Genomic DNA, 24,564 nt, shown 5'->3' on the forward strand with positions numbered 1-24,564 from the left:
ATAAAACTTAGCTTGAAAAATTGGAGGAAAAAATTGAAGAAAGAACTGGGGACTTGCTGTCCATTTTATTTCTTGAAGGATAAGAGAGTGAAAGTGAACATAAAGGTGTGATTTGTAATTGATTCGGACTTCACTTGCTTAGGAATGTTTGAGTTAACCTTGGAGGTGATATGCAAGCTGAATTTTGCCAAAATTATATATATTTTGCAAGCCAAAAGTTATGACCATTTTAAAACATGATTTTTAGTCACGCATGTCACGTTTTAAACTTAAAAGTTCCGATCGTTTTCTGTCCAGAACAAAAGCAAGCGTGCATGTATTTTACTTAGTGTTACTAAGCTCATGAAGTCTATTTATATAATTTCTATTCACATGATCTCCTTGTGATATTCACAAGTGAGGGTTGGATATTTGAAAACTCTACTTGATCGTATTTTGTATTCAACATTTGATCGCGGATTTTGAATCTGGCCAATGAGTTAGGCCTGAAATTGGTTTTGCTAAACACTAATCCTTCCTTGCATGTGTGTGCTTTAAATGACTATGTGAAATGTTGTGAATGTTGTCGGAATATTAAATGCTTTCCAATGATTGCTAAATGAATTTTCGATGGACGAGTGTGTATTTTATCGCACTCGCCCCAAGCAAAAGTGAATTTTCAATGATTGAATGCTACTTGTGCATGAATGTAAGCCTTTTGGCTGAAATTGGCCCTTGCCCTTCGTTACTAGTCAACTCAAGCCAGAAACAGACTCGGTCGGACGGCTGGTGAATCTGGGACAATGTTTGGTATACTCGAATATTACCATGAAATTTGGTGGAGAACTGGCCAGTGAATTCAATGAATGAATGACATGAACACTGAAGGAGTTTTTACTTGCAAATATTTTCTAATGTCAGAGGGATAAGGAAAATGGTTGGCGAATGAATGAATAAATGGCTCCAAGTGAGCACGTATCCTTTCAATGAATGAATGATTGATTCTTGAATGATTGCTTATTACTGTGCCAAGTGTGCAAAGTGCTAAATATAAATGTTTCCGTGTATGCCTGCTTGATTGCTTATTTGGAAATCTCACTGAGCTTTTAACTCATTTCTGGGAACCTTATTGAACTTTTAGCTCATTCCATTAATTTGTTTTCCTTACAGGGGTGGAGCCCGGAGCAAGTGAACGTGAACTAGTGTATATAATCTCTTGTACTTGTATTTTTGTAGATGAGATGTATTTGGAATCTTTAGAATGTAATCTTATGTTTTACTTTTGGATTGTAAATTAAGTTTGAATTGTTGGTTGGAAATGAAATTTTTATGTTAATTTCGAGGCCTGAAAGGCTATTTCAAGAATATTAGTAAGTGAGTTCTAACAAGAGTTGGGCTGGTGGTCCCTCAAACCCTTGGGTATGCCTAGGGGGAGGTGGGGTCGTCACAACATGAAAATTTTCGTCGCTTCGATAGAAGACTCAGCATTAGTTAGGCGTGCCCACATCATGTGGTCATGATTAAGGAACTTAATTTTCGAGGGTTAGTCAGAAGATTCGAGGGCAGTTAGGCATGACCACGTCTAACGCAGCGGTTCAAAAAAAAATCCAATGGTGCCCTATTCTTTTTCTCTCTCTCTTTTTCTTTCTCTTCTCCCTCCCTTTTTCTTCCTTTCCTGCTACCGCTGCTATCTATCCCTCTCTCCGCAGATGTACGCGACTGCCAATCACCACTCGCATGCCATCGCCGCTGCTTGTGCCGTTTTTGCTCGTCACCATCACTATCACACCATGATGCTGCCGCCGGTAGCCACCACCCATGACCATTTCCATTTCCGCTATTTGTTGGTACCTCCGATTTTGGTTTGGGGGCAGTGAAGTTCCACCATATTGGCTTCACACCACCATTCCCACCTATGCCATAGCTGGTCAAGACCCTCCATTATGTGCTTAGGGAAGTTTCGTTGCTCCTTTTGTTTCGTATTCTATTCTTTATTTCTTACATTGGGGACAATGTAAGAATGTAAGATTTAGGTGTAGGAGGAGTAGTATATTGATAATATATTGGAAAAGTGCAAGTGTAGGCATTTTTGTTGGAATTTTTTGTTTGACTTTGTCAAATTTTATCCAATTTTTGCCTACCTTTGTGCATATTTGTGATTGTTTCTGATAAATGATGGTTAGATGTCTCAAATTTTTTTATTACTAAGATTTTACACTCTAAGGTGTTAAGTATGACATAGTTAAGTTTTACGGTATCTCTTTGGTGAATATTTGAAATTACGTGACTTTTGTACTTTTTGGTTAACTTCTTTAAGTATTGTAAATATTTGTCTAGCATTTTTTTTATGCAAATTGGTTCAACTATTAATCTTAGTTCTCCATATTTAAGAAATGAAGCGTGTGAGAACCCGTAATTTTCATTTTCTAGGTTTTAGAATTTTTATGGCTTGTTTTCTGCATTTTCGTGATTAGAAAATTTTCTAGGTCATTTTAAGGAGCAGATATAATTTTTAGATGATTTTTCTAGTATCGAATGGATTTTGAGGAATTAAGAGCGTATACCGGACGTGGGACCCACTGGTGCGAACAGTTCGAAAAAATTCGGCCAACTAGATTAAGTTTTGAATACTGGAATTAATTTACCGGGTGTTAAGAGATAAGTGGAAGGTGCAATTTGGATTGATATGAGAGAGACAAGTTAGGTAGAGAGTTAATAAAAGGTGACAAGTGTCACCATTTGATTGGGCTTACCTTAAGACCTTTCTTACCATTGACTTAAATAATAAAAAATGACCCAAAAATCCTCAAAAAAAATCCTCCTTGAAGCCGGCCCTCTCTTGCTCTCTTTCTCTCTCTCTTACTCCAAGCACAAGGAAGAAAACACTTCAATCTTGTTCCAAATCATCAAAACTAACCATCCAACCTTGAAATTACTCCATAAAATCTCTTCAATTAGAGTTAGTGAGTGGATTTGTGGAGTTGTTTGGAAAGTTAAGGTGGTCCATAGCTCTCTCTCTCTTGTTCTTAAGGTAAGTTGTGAAGAACCACCCTCCTCCTTTAATTGATGCTTAAATCATGCTTAGTGGTAGTATAAGATGCAAGTTTATGGATTAATTCTTGATTTGTGGTTGAAATGATGAAGTTTTATTATTTTTGGAGATTTTTCTGTTTTAATATAAGCATGATTGTGTGGCTATCTATGATGATTGGAAATGGTCTATAATGACTTAAGGAGGTGAGAAAAGTGATTAATTGCAACCAATTTCTGTTTTGGAAGAAAATTGAAAAACCTAGGGTTCTTAAGGGAGCATTCTGTCCGAATTTTTAGGTCCTAGATAGAGGCCAAATTGGCCTTAGCTCAAAACATGAAAGTTGTAGGGAATGACATTTTAGAGGTTCCTACAAAATTTCAGGTCAATCGGAGTAGTGTAAAATGAGATAAGTCGAAATTACTATTGCTGTTCTGGTTTTACCCGAAATTGAGAACTGCGCCTGTAATTGGTTGTTTTGGCTGGAATTGCTTCCGAATTGGTTGTTGAGGCCTTCTGATGAAATTTATCCCTATTTCTTAGCTTTCAGCTGGTTTTGGAATTTCTGGATTTGGACTTGAAGAGCCTGAGTTATGATGTTTCCGCTAGAATGCGTTTTGGTGAATCTGTTTTACGTTTTTGATGTAGTATCTTGCATTTTTGACCTGTTTGCACTCAAAACTGGGTTGAGTGACCTTCTGTGATGTTGTAGCCTTGTCTTTTAGCTTCGAGATGGTGGGTCTTGTACCCTCATCCGATAAGCGTAGTGAAATTTATGCCATTACCGTAAAATGAGGACAAAAACTGTTTTTTTTCAGGGCCAAAACTAGTTACATTTCCGAAATTTCTGGTTTCCTTTAATGTTTGTATATGCTTATGGAACCCTATTGGGGTCATGTTTGGCCTTGGTTTATGACTCGTTATCGAGTCTCATTGTATTTGTTTGCATGTTTTTAGGGCGTGACGGTGGTGCACAACGTTCTTTTGACGGAAGTGCATGAAACCACATTTGCTAGCGTGGTGAGTATACTACTCGCTTGTGTGTTAATATATGACTTTGCTACTTGAACTTGGTGCTTTGAATGTTAATTTCTTGAAGTGAAAGTGTACTTTATCACTCTCACTTATTGTTTCGCATGTTATTGAAAAGTTATTGGAATGTTATATGAAATGTTATATGAAATGAAATACATGACTTGGTGTCGTTTGGACGAGTCTCCAACGACTACAAATGTTATCAATGAGCTCAACCCCATTGGTAATTAATTGAATCGAGCCGGCGTGGGCTTGGTCGTGCCAATTAATGTGCCTTAGGGCAATGTTACATGGAATCTTGTAGTATGATAGACTCTCGATTCCGGTTTACTCGAGTAATACCATAATGCACGTGTTTGGATTTCGGGTCCGGTTGGGGAATATTAGGTGGAAGGAATGGAAGTAAAGTGAAGTCTACGGTTGGTTATTGTTGAACATTGACGGAGAGTCAATGACGTTCGATCAAGAAATGCAAACGAGGAAAAGGGCTATTGAGAGCCATCTGTATCCTTTTATCACCACGGTTGATGTGTGCCTTTGCTTATTTTTATTATATTGATTGAAAGCTTGATGCTTATATGCACTTGGTTGTGTAAGTGATAGTATATCACTGGGTAATTAGCTCACACCGTTCCTTTTGTTTTCCTTACAGGAATATGACTCTTTTTGGAATGAATCATGATAGATGGTTGCCGAATGAACTAGATGTATATTTTTTTTGTATTGTATATGAAGTGAAACCCTAAATGTATCTTTAGGGCCGTTTTCACTTTCAATTTGGCAAACCATGTATATATTCACTTTTAACAACTTTTGTATGCTACTTTGGGTTGTAATTGATCAAGTTCCATATGTGAACGCTTACTTGCTATTTGGTTGGGTTCTGACGGGTTGGTTACTATTCATGACCGACTCCGGATTTTATTTATTTTTTATTTTAGGTTATTTTGCCCTTTTGCCTTGTTTACGCGCATTTTTAAGTTCCGGAACGCAATAGATCGCTCTATACTGCACCGTTAGTCCTGGCGAGAGCTGGGCAGGCAGTCCGCTAACCTCTTTGGTTCGCCTTAGGGGAAGGTGGGGCTGTCACAGGTGGTATCAGAGCCATATGCCGACAGTTGGGACTTTACGTCCTTCGTCTGGAAAAGCCCCGAACCTCTCGTTCGTGAAGAGTCACGAAGCGAAACTCTCCGTAGGGGATGCCCGCGTGCGGGTGGCAAGCTGATAGGTACCCCGTGATGTGACCCTGAGAACTGTCACAGTTGGTATCAGAGCCTAGGTTTGAATTAGCCTGGGTGTTATAGGAATGCTTGATTTGAGGGTTCTTTGTTTATGGCCTTTAAGCTTATATTTATGGTTAATTGTTCTTTTGGTGTAGGATGGCCGGACAGGGTGAACCTAGTGATAGTCCTCCGGGCGAGAGACCACGCGGAGCACTCCCAGTGATTCCGTACCAGATACGGCCAGGAGGGGCCGTCGTGCGCTGGAGCCCGTCTAACCGTCTCCGACGGTGTGAGTGTAAACATAAGTATGCCTATACGAACGCTCTGGTGTTTGCTCTGGACAAGGAGCGTAAGGAGTTGGCCGGAGAGAATGCTCGACTTGAGGCCGAGGTGACCCAACTTAGGGCGGTCAATGAGAGACAGGCCGAGCGCGTTGAGGGCCTGAAATACGACGTGCTTGATGCAGAGGATAGGGTTGATGACCTCTGCGCTCAGCTGAAGGAGGTCCAAGAGCGCGAGAGTAAGCGAGCTCGCAAGGTGAAGGTTCGAGCTGCATCGATCCTGAATCTTCGCGCTGACGTGGTTGAGGACGTGAGTGACGAGGAATCTTGCGCGGGTCCTGAGGCTGGGGTTGGATCCACTCCGTCGGGTGGGTCTCATAGCTCGTCATCGGCCTAGGTTACGACTCCTAGAGTTGTTTTGGATAGTTTTGGTTTTGTATATAGGGCGGATAGGGAGAAGGGCCTTGGCTAATCATTTTGTATGGCTAGATTAGCTACGTGTACATTTCTTTTGATGAGACCATTCCCTAGGGGATTGTCCATGCTTGTACTTGACTTGACTGAACATGACTTGACTGATTGTATATATGTGTGTTGTTTGCCTTGTTTGGAATGTATATATGTGTGTTTGGAAAGTTTTGAGTTTACTTACATGCAATGTTTTATATTGGTTTAGTACCATTGCCTAGACCAAGTAAAGTTTATGGAAGGAACACGTAAGGGACGGGGATGTGGGCGCGGAAATAGACAACCCACACCGGATAGGGGTACTGGGGAAACCTCTACTGGACCTAACCCTGACCCCAATGTGCAAATCGCTGCCGCCATGCAGCAAATGACTAACTTGCTAGCACAAGTGGTGCAGCAACAAGGCCAGAATACGAACCCTAATCCTGGAAACCCCGGAAGGGTAACCACATCGAGAGCGAAGACAGAGCTCTCGAACGTTTTCAAAAGTTTGCTCCACCCAAATTCATTGGGGGACCTGATCCGGATGTTGCCGAGCGATGGCTCGAGAAAATGGTTGATATTTTTGCGGCCTTGCACTACACCGATGAACGGCATGTGACTTTTGCCGTATTCCAGTTAGAAGGGGCGGCCCGTTCCTGGTGGAACATCATAAGACAAAAATGGGAACGGGAACAAATGCCAGGACTTGGGTGAATTTTATCCGAAAATTTAATGCAAAATTCTTCCCTCCTCTAGTTCAGGAGAGGAAGGAAGACGAGTTCATCCGACTCCGCCAAGGAACTCAATCGGTGGCGGAATACGAGAGCCAGTTTACCCGTTTGTCCAAATTTACGCCTGAGCTGATCATGACAGAGCAACGGCGAATCAGGCGTTTCATCCAGGGCTTGAACGTCGAAATCCAAAAGGACCTCGCAGTGGCTCAAATCAATGCTTTTAGCGAGGTCGTAGAAAAGGCCCAAAGGGTAGAGAGTGCTCGATTGCAGGTCCGGAACTTCCAGGCGAAAAAGCGGGGCTTTCCTGGAAGCAGCTCCGGACAAGGGGACAAAGGTACTCCCTCCAAGTTTGGACGCGGAGCTGGAGGTGGACGACAGTCAGGTTCCGGCAGAGGGGCTCAGTCTAGGGGCGGCCCAGCCGGGAGAGGCCAAGGTGGAAACTTCCAGAAGGGCTCAGGTTCGGCGTCTCGTGGACCTTGCGGGTACTGCGGAAAGCCGAATCACTCTGAAGACAATTGCTGGAAGAAGGGAGGCAAATGTCTGCGTTGTGGAAGTGCAGACCACAAGCTTGCTACCTGCCCACTTATGACGCAAGAAGGAAGGGGAGCTCAAACCACGTCAAAGACCAACACGGGACCGAATAAGGGGAATGAGGCGAAACCTAAAGTGCCAGCTCGAGTCTATTCCTTAGAACCTCGACAGGTCCCAGATTCCTCAGAGGTCGTAGAAGGTACGATCCCTATTTTCCACCGTTTTGCCAAAGTTTTAATTGATCCTGGTGCCACCCATTCCTTTGTTAACCCTGATTTCATGTGTGGCATCGATATAAAACCTGCTAGTTTACCATACGACCTAGAAGTTAGTACACCTACGGGGAATCAACGGTTGGTTACTAGTATGGTTTATAGGGATTGTGAAGTGTGGGTAGGAGAGAAAAGATTGTTAGGGGACTTGATAAGTTTGGTCATTAAGGGGTATGATGTGATATTGGGCATGGACTGGCTAGCCAAGTATAATGCCCAACTGGATTGTAAAACGAAAGTGGTGGAATTCCGTATCCCTGGTGAGGCAACCATAAGGTTGGATATAAGGGGTAGGTTAGCCTCATCTGCTTTGATTTCGGGCATTCGGGCTAGGAAATTGCTAAGTAAAGGAGCGCAAGGATTTTTGGCCTTTTTGATTAACACCCCCACAGATAAGTTGAAAGTGGAGGATGTGGCCATAGTGAAGGAATTTCCGGACGTGTTTCCTGATGAATTAGTAGCCTTACCTCCGGAAAGAGAAATTGAATTCAAAATAGACCTGCTACCGGGATCCTCACCCATCTCAAAAACACCATACCGAATGGCTCCTGCCGAGCTCAAGGAGCTAAAGTTGCAATTACAGGACCTTCTGGAGCGGGGATTCATTCAAGAGAGTGGGTCTCCTTGGGGAGCTCCTGTACTGTTTGTGAAGAAAAAAGATGGTGGTTTGAGGATGTGTATTGATTATCGGGGCCTGAATAATATTACAATTAAAAATAAGTATCCACTGCCCCATATCGATGAGCTATTTGATCAGTTGCAAGGAGCGGTGGTCTTCTCGAAACTGGACCTCCGCCAAGGGTACTACCAGTTACTAATCAGGAAGGAGGATATTCCGAAGACCGCCTTCAACTCGAGATATGGGCATTACGAGTTCGCAGTGATGCCCTTTGGACTAACCAATGCTCCTGCCGCCTTCATGGACCTAATGCATAGGGTTTTTAAGCCCTACCTGGATCGATTTGTAGTGGTCTTCATCGATGACATCCTGGTCTATTCCAAGACCCGTGAAGAGCATGAGCAACACTTGAAGACTGTCTTGCAAACCCTGAGAGACCATCAACTGTATGCCAAGTTCAGCAAGTGCGAATTTTGGCTGGAGAAAATTGCTTTTCTGGGGCACGTAATTTCTCAAGAGGGTATTTCAGTCGACCCGGCGAAAGTAGAGGCTGTGACTAATTGGAAGAGGCCAGAAACTCCCACAGAGGTCCGCAGCTTTCTAGGACTGGCTGGATATTACCGGCGTTTTATCAAGGACTTCTCCAAACTAGCCGGTCCTCTAACCGATTTGACGAAGAAACATGGTCGGTTCTTATGGAACGCCCGAAGTGAGACAAGTTTTCAAGAATTAAAGAAAAGATTGACCATGGCTCCAGTTCTAGCCTTACCAAACGGGGTGGACGGATATGCTGTGTACACTGATGCATCACGAGAAGGCCTGGGTTGTGTATTAATGCAAAACCGAAATGTGATCTCTTTTGCCTCGAGGAAGTTAAAACCCCACGAGCAAAATTACCCGACCCACGATCTGGAGCTAGCTGCAGTTGTTTTTGCTCTGAAGAAGTGGAGGCACTACTTATATGGAGTAACTTTCGAGGTTTACTTCGATCATAAAAGCCTGAGGTATCTTTTCTCACAGAAGGAATTAAACATGAGGCAGCGACGGTGGATGGAATTTCTGGAGGATTACGACTGTACCATCAACTACCATCCGGGAAAAGCAAACGTGGTGGCCGATGCCCTAAGTCGCAAAGCTCAGGTCGCGAGTCTAATGATCAAAGAGTGGGAATTGTTAGACTCCGTGTGTGAATGGAAACCCTGCCCTGGGAGCCATAAGGTGATTTTTGGCAATATTAAAGTGACTTCCACTCTCTTGGAGAGAATTAAAGAAGCTCAAAAGGGGGATCAGATGGTACGAAAGTGGGGAGAGAAAGTGGAAAAAGGGGAAACTACAGATTTTAATTTTGGTCCTGAGGGTATTTTAAAATACCGAAACCGAATAGTGGTGCCGAAGGATGAATCGTTGAAAACGGAGATTCTGGAGGAAGCCCATCGATCTAAGTATACAATCCATCCGGGTAGTAGCAAGATGTATCAAGACCTGAAAGGAACCTATTGGTGGGACAATATGAAGAAGGAAATTGCTCTGTACGTGCAAAAATGTCTCATTTGCCAACAAGTGAAAGCAGAGCATCAAAAACCATCGGGCTTGTTACAACCCCTTGAGATACCTGAATGGAAGTGGGAGAACATCACCATGGATTTCGTTTCAGGATTGCCACGAACGCAGCGAGGACACGATGCCGTTTGGGTGATCGTCGACCGGTTAACCAAATCGGCTCATTTCTTGCCGGTGAACATGAAGTATTCCATGGACAAGTTGGCTCAACTGTACATGGACGAGATTGTAAAGCTGCACGGTGTTCCGGTGAGCATCGTCTCCGATCGAGATCCACGGTTCGTATCTCGGTTTTGGCAAAAGTTCCAAGAAACCCTAGGGACGAAACTCAACTTGAGCACAACCTATCACCCTCAGACGGATGGACAATCAGAACGAACCATTCAAACTCTCGAGGACATGCTACGAACTTGCATTCTGGATTTTGGAGGCAACTGGGGTCAACACATGACCTTGGTAGAGTTTGCATACAACAATAGCTACCATTCGTCGATTCAAATGGCTCCATATGAAGCATTATATGGACGAAAATGCCGATCACCAATTTACTGGGATGAAGTTGGCGAGAGAAAGGCATTAGATCCAACCACGATTCCATGGATGGAGGAAGCTCGAGAAAAGGTCAAGTTGATACGGCAACGACTTCAAACAGCTCAAAGCCACAAAAGAGCTACGCCGACAACCGGAGAAAAGACTTGGAATTCGAAGTGGGAGACCATGTTTTCCTCAAGGTTACACCATTACGGAGTGTCACAGCGGGCAAAGGAAAGAAGCTCCAACCGAGGTTCGTTGGACCTTACAAGATTCTCCAAAGAATAGGAGCGGTAGCGTATCGATTAGAGCTGCCGTCCAGTCTCTCTCGAATTCACGACGTTTTCCACGTCTCGATGCTCAAGAAGTACTATCCTGACCCCTCCCATGTCTTACAACCAGAGGAGATCGACGTGGACGAATCGCTTGCTTACGAAGAAAAACCTGTCCAAGTGCTTGACCGGAAAGTCAAAGAGCTAAGAAACAAGCAGATTCCATTGGTGAAGATACTATGGAGAAACCATGGGGTAGAGGAAGCGACCTGGGAAGTGGAAGAGGAGATGCGAACGAAATACCCTAACCTTTTCGTGAGTTAAGGTGAGAAATTTCGAGGGCGAAATTCTTTTAAGGGGGAGAGAGTGTGAGAACCCGTAATTTTCATTTTCTAGGTTTTAGAATTTTTCATGGCTTGTTTTCTGCATTTTCGTGATTAGAAAATTTTCTAGGTAATTTTAAGGAGCAGATATAATTTTTAGATGATTTTTCTAGTATCGAATGGATTTTGAGGAATTAAGAGCGTATACCGGACGTGGGACCCACTGGTGCGAAAAGTTCGGAAAAATTCGGCCAACTAGATTAAGTTTTGAATACTGGAATTAATTTACCGGGTGTTAAGAGATAAGTGGAGGGTGCAATTTGGATTGATATGAGAGAGACAAGTTAGGTAGAGAGTTAATAAAAGGTGACAAGTGTCACCATTTGATTGGGCTTACCTTAAGACCTTTCTTACCATTGACTTAAATAATAAAAAATGACCCAAAAATCCTCAAAAAAAATTCTCCTTGAAGCCGGCCCTCTCTTGCTCTCTTTCTCTCTCTCTTACTCCAAGCACAAGGAAGAAAACACTTCAATCTTGTTCCAAATCATCAAAACTAACCATCCAACCTTGAAATTACTCCATAAAACTCTTCAATTAGAGTTAGTGAGTGGATTTGTGGAGTTGTTTGGAAAGTTAAGGTGGTCCATAGCTCTCTCTCTCTTGTTCTTAAGGTAAGTTGTGAAGAACCACCCTCCTCCTTTAATTGATGCTTAAATCATGCTTAGTGGTAGTATAAGATGCAAGTTTATGGATTAATTCTTGATTTGTGGTTGAAATGATGAAGTTTTATTATTTTTGGGGATTTTTCTGTTTTAATATAAGCATGATTGTGTGGCTATCTATGATGATTGGAAATGGTCTATAATGACTTAAGGAGGTGAGAAAAGTGATTAATTGCAACCAATTTCTGTTTTGGAAGAAAATTGAAAAACCTAGGGTTATTAAGGGAGCATTCTGTCCGAATTTTTAGGTCCTAGATAGAGGCCGAATTGACCTTAGCTCAAAACATGAAAGTTGTAGGGAATGACATTTTAGAGGTGCCTAAAAAATTTCAGGTCAATCGGAGTAGTGTAGAATGAGATAAGTCAAAATTACTATTGCTGTTCTGGTTTTACCCGAAATTGAGAACTGCGCCTGTAATTGGTTGTTTTGGCTGGAATTTCTTCCGAATTGGTTGTTGAGGCCTTCTGATGAAATTTATCCCTGTTTCTTAGCTTTTAGCTGGTTTTGGAATTTCTGGATTTGGACTTGAAGATCCTGAGTTATGATGTTTCCGCTAGAATGCGTTTTGGTGAATCTATTTTACGTTTTTGATGTAGTATCTTGCATTTTTGACCTATTTTCACTCAAAACTGGGTTGAGTGACCTTCTGTGATGTTGTAGCCCTGTCTTTTAGCTTCGAGATGGTGGGTCTTGCACCCTCATCCGATAAGTGCAGTGAAATTTATGCCATTACCGTAAAATGAGGACAAAAACTGTTTTTTTTCTGGGCCAAAGCTAGTTACATTTCCGAAATTTCTGGTTTCCTTTAATGTTTGTATATGCTTATGGAACCCTATTGGGGTCATGTTTGGCCTTGGTTTATGACTCGTTATCGAGTTTCATTGTATTTTTTTGCATGTTTTTAGGGCGTGACGGTGGTGCACAACGTTCTTTTGACGGAAGTGCATGAAACCACATTTGCTAGCGTGGTGAGTATACTACTCACTTGTGTGTTAATATATGACTTTGCTACTTGAACTTGGTGCTTTGAATGTTAATTGCTTGAAGTGAAAGTGTACTTTATCACTCTCACTTATTGTTTCGCATGTTATTGAAAAGTTATTGGAATGTTATATGAAATGTTATATGAAATGAAATATATGACTTGGTGTCGTTTGGACGAGTCTCCAACGACTACAAATGTTATCAATGAGCTCAACCCCATTCGTAATTGATTGAATCGAGCCGGCGAGGGCTTGGTCGTGCCAATTAATGTGCTTTGGGGCAATGTTACATGGAATCTTGTAGTATGATAGACTCTCGATTATGGTTTACTCGAGTAATACCATAATGCACGTGTTTGGATTTCGGGCCCGGTTGGGGAATGTTAGGTGGAAGGAATGGAAGTAAAGTGGAGTCTACGGTTGGTTATTGTTGAACATTGACGGAGAGTCAATGACGTTCGATCAAGAAATGCAAACGAGGAAAAGGGCTCTTGAGAGCCATCTGTATCCTTTTATTACCACGGTTGACGTGTGCCTTTGCTTATTTTTATTATATTGATTGAAAGCTTGATGCTTATATGCACTTGGTTGTGTAAGTGATAGTATATCACTGGGCAATTAGCTCACACCGTTCCTTTTGTTTTCCTTACAGGAATATGACTCTTTTTGGAATGAATCTTGATAGATGGTTGCCGAATGAACTAGATGTATATTTTTTTTTGTATTGTATATGAAGTGAAACCCTAAATGTATCTTTAGGGCCGTTTTCACTTTCAATTTGACAAACCATGTATATATTCACTTTTAACAACTTTTGTATGCTACTTTGGGTTGTAATTGATCAAGTTCCATATGTGAACGCTTACTTGCTATTTGGTTGGGTTCTGACGGGTTGGTTACTATTCATGACCGACTCCGGATTTCATTTTTTTTTTATTTTAGGTTATTTTGCCCTTTTGCCTTGTTTACGAGCATTTTTAAGTTCCGGAACGCAATAGATCGCTCTATACTACACCGTTAGTCCTGGCGAGAGTTGGGCAGGCAGTCCGCTAACCTCTTTGGTTCGCCTTAGGGGAAGGTGGGGCTGTCACAAAGCGAATTATTGTGATTTTTAATTTTAATTTGGTGCTTATTTATGAATAGTATTCGGCTATACTCTACTTGTATTGTTGCCTAGTAACCGGAGCTCTTCACCACAAGTGTCGATTTTTCGAGTCAAAAAGCGACGATAACTATGAGTATGTGATTTTTAAGCGATGATGGTTGAGTAACAGGCCTCCTTCATTTGGCAAATGTTGGAGTTTGCGTCAAAACGCCTAAATGGCTAAAGACTAAGCATTCCCCCTGAAAAAAAAACTCAAGTGTGAGGATATTTTAGAAAATAAAAATAAAAATAAAAAATTTTTTGTGTTAATAGTGAAAAATGTGGAAGTGTTTGAATGAATTGTTAACCCGCTAATCCATAAATTTTAATGTTGAGATTTTGCTTAATAGTCGAACCATTTGCTTATGGATGCTGGTTGAATATTTTATATTCTTAGATTAGTTAGCCATAAATTAAAAGTGTCATTGATCTTGAAAGTTAATTGAGAGATATTTCTTGAAAATTGCCACTAATACTTGACATATGTTTTAATTGTTTCTTGACAATAGAAGATTCGAGTAATAGCCACTGTTTGAATTTGATTGCTTGATTTGTATTCTCATGCTTGAGGACAAGTATGGTTTATGTGTGAGGGAAATTATCTAAAAGAATATTTATAAAAAAGAATATCTACCAAGTTTTTGATATGGGATACATTATTTGGTACTATCATATTATAGTGAAAGTATGTAAACAAATTTTTAAGAATTAGTAAATAATTGAACATTTAGAATACATTAATTTTTTAAAGTTAATATGAATGGACATGAAGAATTGTTGTTAACTTTCGTATTTAAATTATTCATATTTGTATAAATTCACAATAAATTTAAAAAAAGACCTTGCTAAGGCACAGGAAAAAATTCTAGTATAATATGAATGGAGTAATTTGCCCCTACTAATTAACTTTAAAGTTTTTTTGACTAATTTGTCCCTACTACTAATATAACAATATTTGGACTAATTTGTCCTTATGAATGATTCAAATTCATACTGACTATTATATAACCATACTCTCGCATAATAATATGATAATAAATGGACTAATTAACCCCTACTAATTATATTAAAAGTTTTTAACTAATTTGCCCCTATTCATTATTTTAAAAATTTTGACTTACTCCTATTAATTAATTTAAAATTTTGACTAGTATGTCATACTAACATCATAATAGAAGGACTATATTGCCCTTGGACTAAATGACCCTTACTGAGCTTATTTTTTAAACCAAATTCTATATAAATACATAACCTTATTTATTGAATTTTATGAATGAGGATTTCAATAAACTCAAATTCAATCCAAAGAAAAATCTTCTATATTAGCTTGGGTTCGACTCATTTAAAGCTCTTAAATGTGTTAGATTTTAATCAATTTAAACCTAATTTGACCAAAACTCGGCTCATTATTTAATTGGATTTCAAATTTATGTTCAAAAACTATGTCAAAATCTATTTTTAAGGGTCCGAATGGGCTAAATTTGTGTGAATACAAATTTTTATATATCAAAACCCTTGATTTACTTTATAATTCTAAAGTTTCAAACTATTCTATTTTAATAAAAGTTATAAATATTAAATTTTTTGTTAAATTATTTTATTAAAAATATTAAATTATTTTATTAATATTTTATAAAATATTAAATTAATTTTGAAAAAGAGTTTACAAATTAAAGGGTGCTTTGGTCATTAAAATAGTAATCCTACCTCATTCAATCTTCAATCAAACATAGAATAGGATTATTTACCAACATAATTTATCCAAATTAGAACCAACCAAATATTATATAATTTAGATTATTTATTTGGGGATAACTCAACCTAGGATTAATAATCCGAGGATAAGTCATTCCATCTCATCCAGTTCGTGAATCAAACGGACCTGTAGTGGAATATTTAACCGTTATTATGAGGAAATTGTCGTTGCCACCTTATTATTTATTAATAACAGTCTTTTTTTCACTTTTCGATAATGTGAATTTAAAATAAACTCTCATCTTTGGTTATGGTCACCACCGCTCTTTTTTTTTAATATGAGGTTGCAATTAAAATAAAAATATGAGTCTTTTTTTTTCTTTTTCGATATGAGGGCAAAAGTTAAAAAATTCCTTTTAACAATCATGGAAGTGCCAATATTTAGCATGATTACTACTCTAGCTATTTCCAATCACAAAATTAGCTCCAATGATATTAAAATAGTAAATAATACGGAAAATATGAAGGGCCAAAAAAAATCAAATGAATATAACTATTGAAATAGTAAACAGATCAAAATATGAAGGGCCAAAACAATCTCATAGAGAAGACCTTTGAAGTTTCGCGTATTAGGATATTATGCAAGTAGATTTACCTATTTATCTTCAAAATTAGAGAAAATGTGCATTCGCCAAATATAAGGCTAATCACAAGTTTTTTTTTTAATGGGACTTTTCTTGAAAAACAAAGAAACAGCATACCAAAAAGGAAAAAAAAACATACGAAGGTCCGAGGGAATCCATAATTACAGTACATCGGACTGCAAACAACCACAACAAGAACTAATGACACAAAAATATTATGTGATTAAAGTTCCGAACTAAGCTAAGTTCTCAATTTTTCATAATCCTCTGAACTTCCTGCATCTCGATACTGTCACTATTTATCACCAATAATCTGCCTGACAATGTTGGAATGCACAGATATATGCTGAAAGATTAGACCTCCATAAATGGAAAATATAGAGTTGGTGTCAGAGACAGCTTGCATGCTTTCTCAACCAGAGTCTTGGGTGAAAGTGCCCCCGGGCCCGCCCCCGGGGACCGCCCCCGCTCCTTAAGAAGACATGCGTATATTGGGCCGGGGAGCCACCAGCCTCACCGCTAAGCCATTTAAGGTTTGGTGAAATCTTGCTTTCCACCAATTATTACATTAAATGGCTTTTTAAAAAATTCAGACGGGTGCATAATGTATTCGTTTGATTCGATAGTAGTGCAGTCCTCACCGATTTCCCTAGATCTAGTTGGATCTCCCCTTTAAATTAGAATAGTATAGGATACTATAAACAAAAAGTGACGATTGACAATATATATATATATATATATATATTGGGTGGGGTAGGGGGTAGGGGTATAAGAGAGGTGTCAAAGATAGTCATACCTGTGGATATAAATACATTGATAGGTTTATCCTTAAAAATGGTGTTAGTATAATTTATTTATTAAAGAACATTGCAGTGTCTAGAAAATGGTGATATAATTGCATATGTAAATACTTTTAGAAATTAGATAAATTATTTTTACTACACATATTTTAGCTACGTATGATAATTATGACGCTTAAATACTTTTCATTAGAAAATACTAGTATATATTGAACCATCCTAAGGAAATATTAATAAGGACAAAGAAAGGAAAATGAAATTAAATATATTTTATGAAAGTTTTATTTTCATTTTTGTAATAAGGAATTATTACTAATTTTTTACAAAAAGATAACAATACATATTTCACCTTTAGAGAAAGAAAGATTGAAAGTGAAATGCATGTAACACTAGTATTGTTCAACAATTAAGTATATACTTTTTATTTTTTTCTATAAAACAGTGTTCCATTTTTATTAATAATTCCTTATCACAGAAACTAGAAATTACATATTTGTAAAAATAATTTCACTTTCATTTTTCTCTTTGTCCTATTAATGTTTTCTATGATGTTTAAACATAAATTGCTATTTTCTTATTTAAAGTATTTAAATACCATAAACTGATATCTAAATTATCACAAGTAACTAAAACATTTTATTTAGTAAAGACAATTTATGTAACTTTCATAATAACTTGCATTTGTATCTATATTTCTATTTTCTAGACACTATAATGTTCTTTAGTAGAAAAAAAGCATAATAACAACCTAAAAATTAAACTATGAAAGCCGCATGTGTTTAGGGCATGATTGTGTTTTCGCCCCTCCCCGCCGCCCTGCCGCTCGGCTAAAAATCAAGGTTGAGTATATATACTAGGGCTGTAAATGGGGTTGGGCCAACCCGAGCTCGACTCGTTTAGCCCGACAGAAAGCTCGATGAGCCGATCTTTTAGTGAGTCGGTCTGAGGTTGAGCCTAAACATTAGGCTCGAAATAAATATGAGCCAAGCTTGGGTCTCATTAGGTTCAAACTCGATATAGGCCCGTCCCTTTAATTATATATGTATATATAATATTTATAGTTTGATATTATGTATAATTATATATCCAAATATATTATTACTAAATACTAAATATATATAAAATACAAAATATAAAATACATCAGAAAACTCTTCGATGAGCTTTTTTGAGAGCCAATATTAGTAATGCATAACTAAATCTCTAACTTTTCTTATTGGTTGAGTAAATTTTTGTGTTGGCATAATATTGGTTGATTTATTTTTGGTCTAGAACCACAAATCATCAAGCATGTTTGAATTCAAATCACAGGTTATAAAAAAGGTTTCAACTTTTAAGATGTATTGGCTTATGATCGCATGTTTTATTACTATTTTTCATGCATTTTGAATGAATTAAATATAAATATTGTTGAAAAATTTTTGGTTTATATAATTTTAAGAACTATTATTTATTCATGTTTAGTTTTAATATTATAGTCTTGTAAATGTTAAATTAGTTTTACAACTTAATAGTTATAGTAATTATATTAAGAAAATTAAGGAGTAATATATGAGCTTGGGTTAAACTCGAATAAGGCTTACAACCCAAATATTATGTGAGTTGAGTATGAGTTTCACATTTATTAACTTGAAACTCGTAACCTGAATCCCGAAAATATTACAAATTAAATGAACTGACCTTGAGCATATGCCGGCCCAGTTCATTAGGCCCGATTGATAGGCCTAATATATACCCTCGCTCCATCTCCTGCCCCGTCACCCGCCGTAACATATTTAATATTTTTAGTTATACTAATAATTATATATTTATATTAATACAAATTATTGATTAGTTATACTAATACATTGATATTAAATTAATAATTACACTTTTTACTAATTATACTTTTATACTAAATTACTAATTTCAAATTTTTATTAATTATATATATTTATACTAATTATAAGCCTTTTTAGCCACGGGCATCCACGGGGAAGCGAAGAAGGCCTGGGGCGGCCTGGCGGGAGCGGGCGATGGGGGATGGGGTAGGGGCGGGTTCATGTTTGGGAAACCCCCACCCGGTTGCTATTCCCAAGAAAATCATACCCACATATTTGACCATTTGCTACGAGGGACAATATGTATGTTTTCTAGTCACATGGCGCAGTATGCGACTTAACCAACATTATAAGAAGACAACTTGCAGTTAATCCCAAAATGCAAGGACTAGTTTCCCTCTCAAGTCCCTCTAGCAAACTCAAAATCAATTCGGATAAATACTCTTTTTACCTTTTTCCCAACCCCCAACCTTCACTTGCTTTCATCTCCACCTAGGACAAGTTTCACTGTAAATTCTTGTGTAACAATCTTCCTGGCATCTATTCAAATCTAAAATAAGGGACCTCGTAATGAAAATACTTGAAGTTCTAGTGTTGAAATCTCGTAAAGTTTATTGTCGCCCTCATTTTGTGGCAAAAATTATCTTTGCTGGTTCAGCTTCAGCTTCAGCTTCAAGGTTTCATGTATTAAAAAGCACATGCATTCAATTTGGGATGAATGCAGGTAAATCCCAGTAGATAAGCTTGTCCAAGGTCAATCAGATGTTTCTTCCCCAAATTGGCTAATCGGAAATATTTAATTTGCAATCTATACTCGAGTAATTGTTAACTTGGCTAGTACAGATGCACACTTGAAGTGCGGTAAAATATCTTGCAAGAAAATAAAAAAAAAAAGAAGAAAGATTTGAGATATCCTTAAGGTTCTATTTACCACCCACTACATTGAAAGATTTGAAAATCACGAAAAAGAAGAAAGATTTGAGATTTGCTAAAGGGATTAGGCAATTTACTTCTTGGATACAATAAGAGGAAAGAAAGTTGGTAACAAATGCCAAGTTTCTCTTAACTAAGAAAAGATCAAAGTTCCCGTCAAATTGATTTATTTGAAGTTGTTATTTTTTAGTGAAAGATACAACTCAATGGTCACAAAATTTTTCAGCGACTTGCTCTTATGCCTTTGACATCAAGAGGCACCATTTTAACTCTTTTAATAGATTAAAGAAGCCAAACCATTTTAGAAAATTTTTGGCTCCCAGAAAGGATCCAGGGTGGATCCACTTCTACGGTCGTGGATCCAATCACTGATTTACTATGCTTACTGATCCTCGCACAATCCGCAAATTAAACGAATTTGTTCTTACTTAGAAATGGATACTCTTTGCGGATTCTGATCACTGAGCAGCTAGCTCTCTGAACTCAATCCGTAGCAAGAATCCAACTCACCAAGCTAAATCCAGCGACTGACGGACCCGCCAGGATTTGCTCGCGGATCTCGTGTCTAGCTTCGTCCAAAATTTTCAAGTTTCTTTGTTCTAACATGCCACATTCCTATTTCATTTCACGAACTATTCAAACAGTAACAAGTCTCGTTCTTGCTTTAGTGTACTACTTGGAGGATTCACATTTCAAATGGTGTAACTAAAACACTAGTGGTCAAATGCTCTTTTTACCAAGTAACCGCATCAAAAGCTCCACGCAAATGGTTGATCTCAAAACTACTGACAACCATATTTTCTTAGTGTTATGGAGATCACAAAATATCATGCATTTTCTCCCAGTTGCAGCTAAGAAGCCAAATGGGAAAAGCAGAAGAGGAACAGAAGAAGAAGAAGACTAGTACCAGAATCACATGCATTTTTAACTTTAAAAGTTATAAACATATATGAAATTTCCCCAATTGTTACTTTGTGTTGTTTGAGATTTTGCATATTTGTGAAAATGTCAAAGGAAATAATGGCGATGATATCTAAAGTATTAGGATAAAGAGACAGAATAGAGATAAAATTAGGAAAAGTGGAGATAAACAATAGTCTGAAACTTTCAACATTGCGAAAAGTGGTGATTAGCAGTAGTCTGTAGCATTCCTATCTTCCGAAGACAGACAACAATTAGAGTGTAGCACATAAAGGACAGTAAAACTGGGGAAACCACAAGAGAAAAATTACTTAAATTAGCATGTTGGAACTAATATAGGGAATGAAATCAGTAGATTACTAGTTGAGTGCATGCACAACAGATGTGCCAAAGTCGTAGCAAGTCAATCATCTTAATTAACAAGCCCAAATTTCTGACAGGGACACAAAAATGATATTCGCTTCAATAATTCCTCAAATCAATCGAATTGATTTAATGGCCAAAATCCTCAGGATTTCCTTCAGAGTTTCCCTCAAACCTCTTTATACTCAAGTGTTTCAGCTCCACATCTTTTGTGTGCATATCTACGGCAAGGTCAGCCAGTATCCTCCCAATAACTGGTGCCATCTTAAAACCATGTCCTGAAAATCCTCCACCAACCACTACATCCTTCCCAAATTCTCCAACCAAGAAATCAATTACAAAATCCTCATCTGGTGTCATGGAATACATGCAAGATTGTCTCAACACAGGCCCACTCGAGTCAATGAAATCTCCAAATTTGCTTTGGATCCATTCTTTCAACGCATTTAGTGCAGCAGGCGATGCAGCCCATGTTCTCTTTCTGGCTTGCAGGGGTGGCCACCGTGCACTGCTATTTTGATCAGCCCTGGGAACTCCAGAGATGGAGTGCCATAGATGCAAGGCTCATCATAGCTTGCAAACGTCGGAAAACTGCTATCAATCATGAACTCAGCTTCATGCCCTTCTTTGATTTTCCAGTAGTATACAGTTGTTTCCAGGGGTTGTATAGGCAGAGTTAGACTTGTAACTTTCTTAACCAATCTTTTCATCCAGGCCCCAGCTGTGACTTCACCTATTTTCCCCCAAAATCTTTGATCATTTCTGGTGCAGACCAAAATGGCATCTTTTGAATCATCTTTCTTCATATCTACCACTTCCATGTTGTCTCTAAGGCTTGCACCATTCTTGATTGCAAGTGTTTGAAACATGGAAACTGCCTTGGTGGGCTTAATAACGCCACCATGCTTAGTCATCCCACCAATCCAATCCTCAGTTAACTGAAACTCTTGATTATGGTCGAGAACTTAGAATAGAATCTTGTTTTTCTGGCAGCTGGATATAGAGGCCTGGAGGAACTTGTTGTCTGATGAACCCAAGTCAATTTGGGAAGCCTTGAAGTATACCTTGTAACCAGCTTCTGCTTCAACTTCTTCCCACAGTTTCTCTGACTCCAAAACCATTTTGGGGTAGTATTCTTCAGGCTAGATTGCACGAGTGGTCCTTGATTCGCCGTGGGAGCAACCACGGTGGGGCAAGAAATCGAATTGCTCAAGAAGGAGCGTCTTCTTACCGCTTTTAGCAAGTTGCGAAGCTGTAGAACTGCCCATAATGCTTGCTCAAACCACTATTACATCAGAAATTTCACTACAATTTTCCATCCCTTTAACTTTTGTGATTTTCCAGAGATTAATGGAGGTGAGAAAGCTACTTGATTAGGCTTCTCTTTCTCTTTCTTGATGCTCTTATGCCAAAAATATGGTGGACAAATTGAGGAGGAATGCTTTAAGAAGATGAGTTAGGTTCGTATTTATAGCATTTAGGCAGAAATTAGCATACTTGTCCTTTTTTAATAGTTGAAAAGATTGCGCTCTTTATTTTTTTGTTTGAAACCACCCTTTTTATTTAATAAATGAAATATTGGGGTGCCTTTTCTACGAAGTTTCCTTTTAATGGTCTTCTCTACAAAAGGGTAAAATACAAAAAGACCTCCTGTGGTTTAGCATATGTGCACTTTTGCTTCTGTGGTTTAAAAACATACAATTGAGCATCTCGTGGTTATAACTAAGGTAAAACCGTTAGATTTCCATTGAATTTTACATTTGAACTTCAATAGTTAAAATTTTCAAATAAAATTATTTTGAAATTGCCAAATTACCCTTCAATCTAAGGTTCACATACTGTTCTAAATAAAATTTGAGGAAAAATTGATCATTTAGAAAATATTGAGGTAAAAATGAAATTTAGAACAAAGCTTATATTTGCATTGTTTTCAATTTTATGTTGAACTGCTATCACAATGATTAAAACAAATCTTATTTGTTCCATCTCATAAAAGTGGGCAAGAACAAATTACAATGGCAAGAACAAATAAAAAAGATCAAATATAAGTTCTTTTTTATCATGGTGGTAGCAATGTGACAGATAAACATTGAATATGAAATAGACATAAACTTTTTTTTTAAGATTTTCATTTTTACCTCAATTTTTCTAAAAAAAAAAGTTTGTCCTCAAATTTTATTTAAAGCATTACATTAACCTTAGATACAAGGGATTTTGTAATTTCATAATAATTATATTTAAAATTTTTGACTATTCAAGTCCAACCGTTAAATCTAACAAAAAAATTTTAACAATTTCATCTTAATTACAGCCACAAGAGGCTAGTCTAACATTCTCAATTATTAAACCACTATTTGAGAGAATGTCTTCAGAGCTTTGGATAATATTAATAATTGAGGACGAATTACCCTCCAAAATGTAGCTAGGGATGTTTAGTAGTTTTGCCGGTGGGACCGCTTGCACCTAACAAGAAAAATACTTATTTTCCACTCTTCCTTCAACTTTCGTTTGAACAAAAATGAACCATGATAAGGTGCATTTTAGTAAGATATTTTGCTAATATTGCATAATTGTTTTGACTAAATATTGCACTATTTGGGGGATTCTACTCATGTTTTTTGTTTGGTGATAATTGCAGGAAATGGTGAAGAAAAGGTGCTGAAAATAAACATTTCAGAAGACTTCTTGACAGTTAGGCGTGCCCACGCCTAACTCCAACCTTCAAGTCCGGAATTCTCGGGATTATTTGCACGAGGGAAGTTTCCTAAAATGAGTGAAGTAGCTGGCTACAAATTGGGAAATCAGTGGGGTCACTCCAAAAGAAAGCAAAAGTTGAAGAAGTTGAATTGTAATAGGATTGTTATTTAGAAAGTAATTGGTATTTGGATACCAACTAATTAGGAGAAAAAGTAGTAAAAGAGAGAGATTTTAGACACCGTTTCTTTTGGAGGCTAAAAACGCAGAGGAGTATTTCTGTACGTTATTCTTGTCTTTGACTTTGGATGCTTCTTGGCAAAATTTGGAGAAAACCAACAAAAAGCCACAATTGTTGACTTGTTCTTTTTCTTCTTTTTGACCGAATTGGAGAGACATCAGACTCTCTTTATGCTTTTGCTAGAAACAATAGAAGGCAACGATACTCCTTGCTCTTTCTTTCTCTGTTGACCGATTTTGGGGAGACAAAAACTGACGGCTTTTTTCAATTGTTTCACATGGTTTGTTCTCCACTAATGAAGAACTAACTTCTTATTTCTAATCAAGGGAACAACTGAAGATTTGGTTCAACAATAACAGTGAGATTTAAATTATTTTAACTGTTTCCTTTATTTATTGGTATTTGTATGTTTTCTGCTTTTAATTGTTATAACTATTGTGTATGATTGAAAAGCCGCAATATTTAATTATTCACATAGTTTATTTGCTATTTGGGGGTAGTTAAATCAGTAATTGTTCGATTACTTCCGTCCCGGTAACAACTGGTATAATTGGATTTATGTCAGGAAAACATACGATCTAATTTAAACAAACCCTCGTAGTGTGTTTATTAGTTAGGATTGGGTTTTTCTAATTCTTAATGCAATCCAGAAATTAAATCCTATGGTCGTATCTAGGGTTATTTCTTCGTTAGAGAAATAGTTAACGGTCGTACCTTAACTATCGAAAAAGTAAGGAAAGGTTGGTTGTTTATCGCGTGT

The 24,564-nt window shown here is 37.9% G+C and overlaps 1 pseudogene; it reads right to left on the reverse strand.

Annotated features, from left to right (window-relative positions):
- Positions 1-20,998: 20,998 nt before the first annotated feature.
- On the reverse strand, positions 20,999-22,188 carry LOC113780437 (annotated as a pseudogene).
- Between the last annotated feature and the right edge of the window lie 2,376 nt (positions 22,189-24,564).

Source organism: Coffea eugenioides, chromosome 8 (assembly GCF_003713205.1).
Source record: "Coffea eugenioides isolate CCC68of chromosome 8, Ceug_1.0, whole genome shotgun sequence".
NCBI lineage: Eukaryota > Viridiplantae > Streptophyta > Magnoliopsida > Gentianales > Rubiaceae > Coffea > Coffea eugenioides.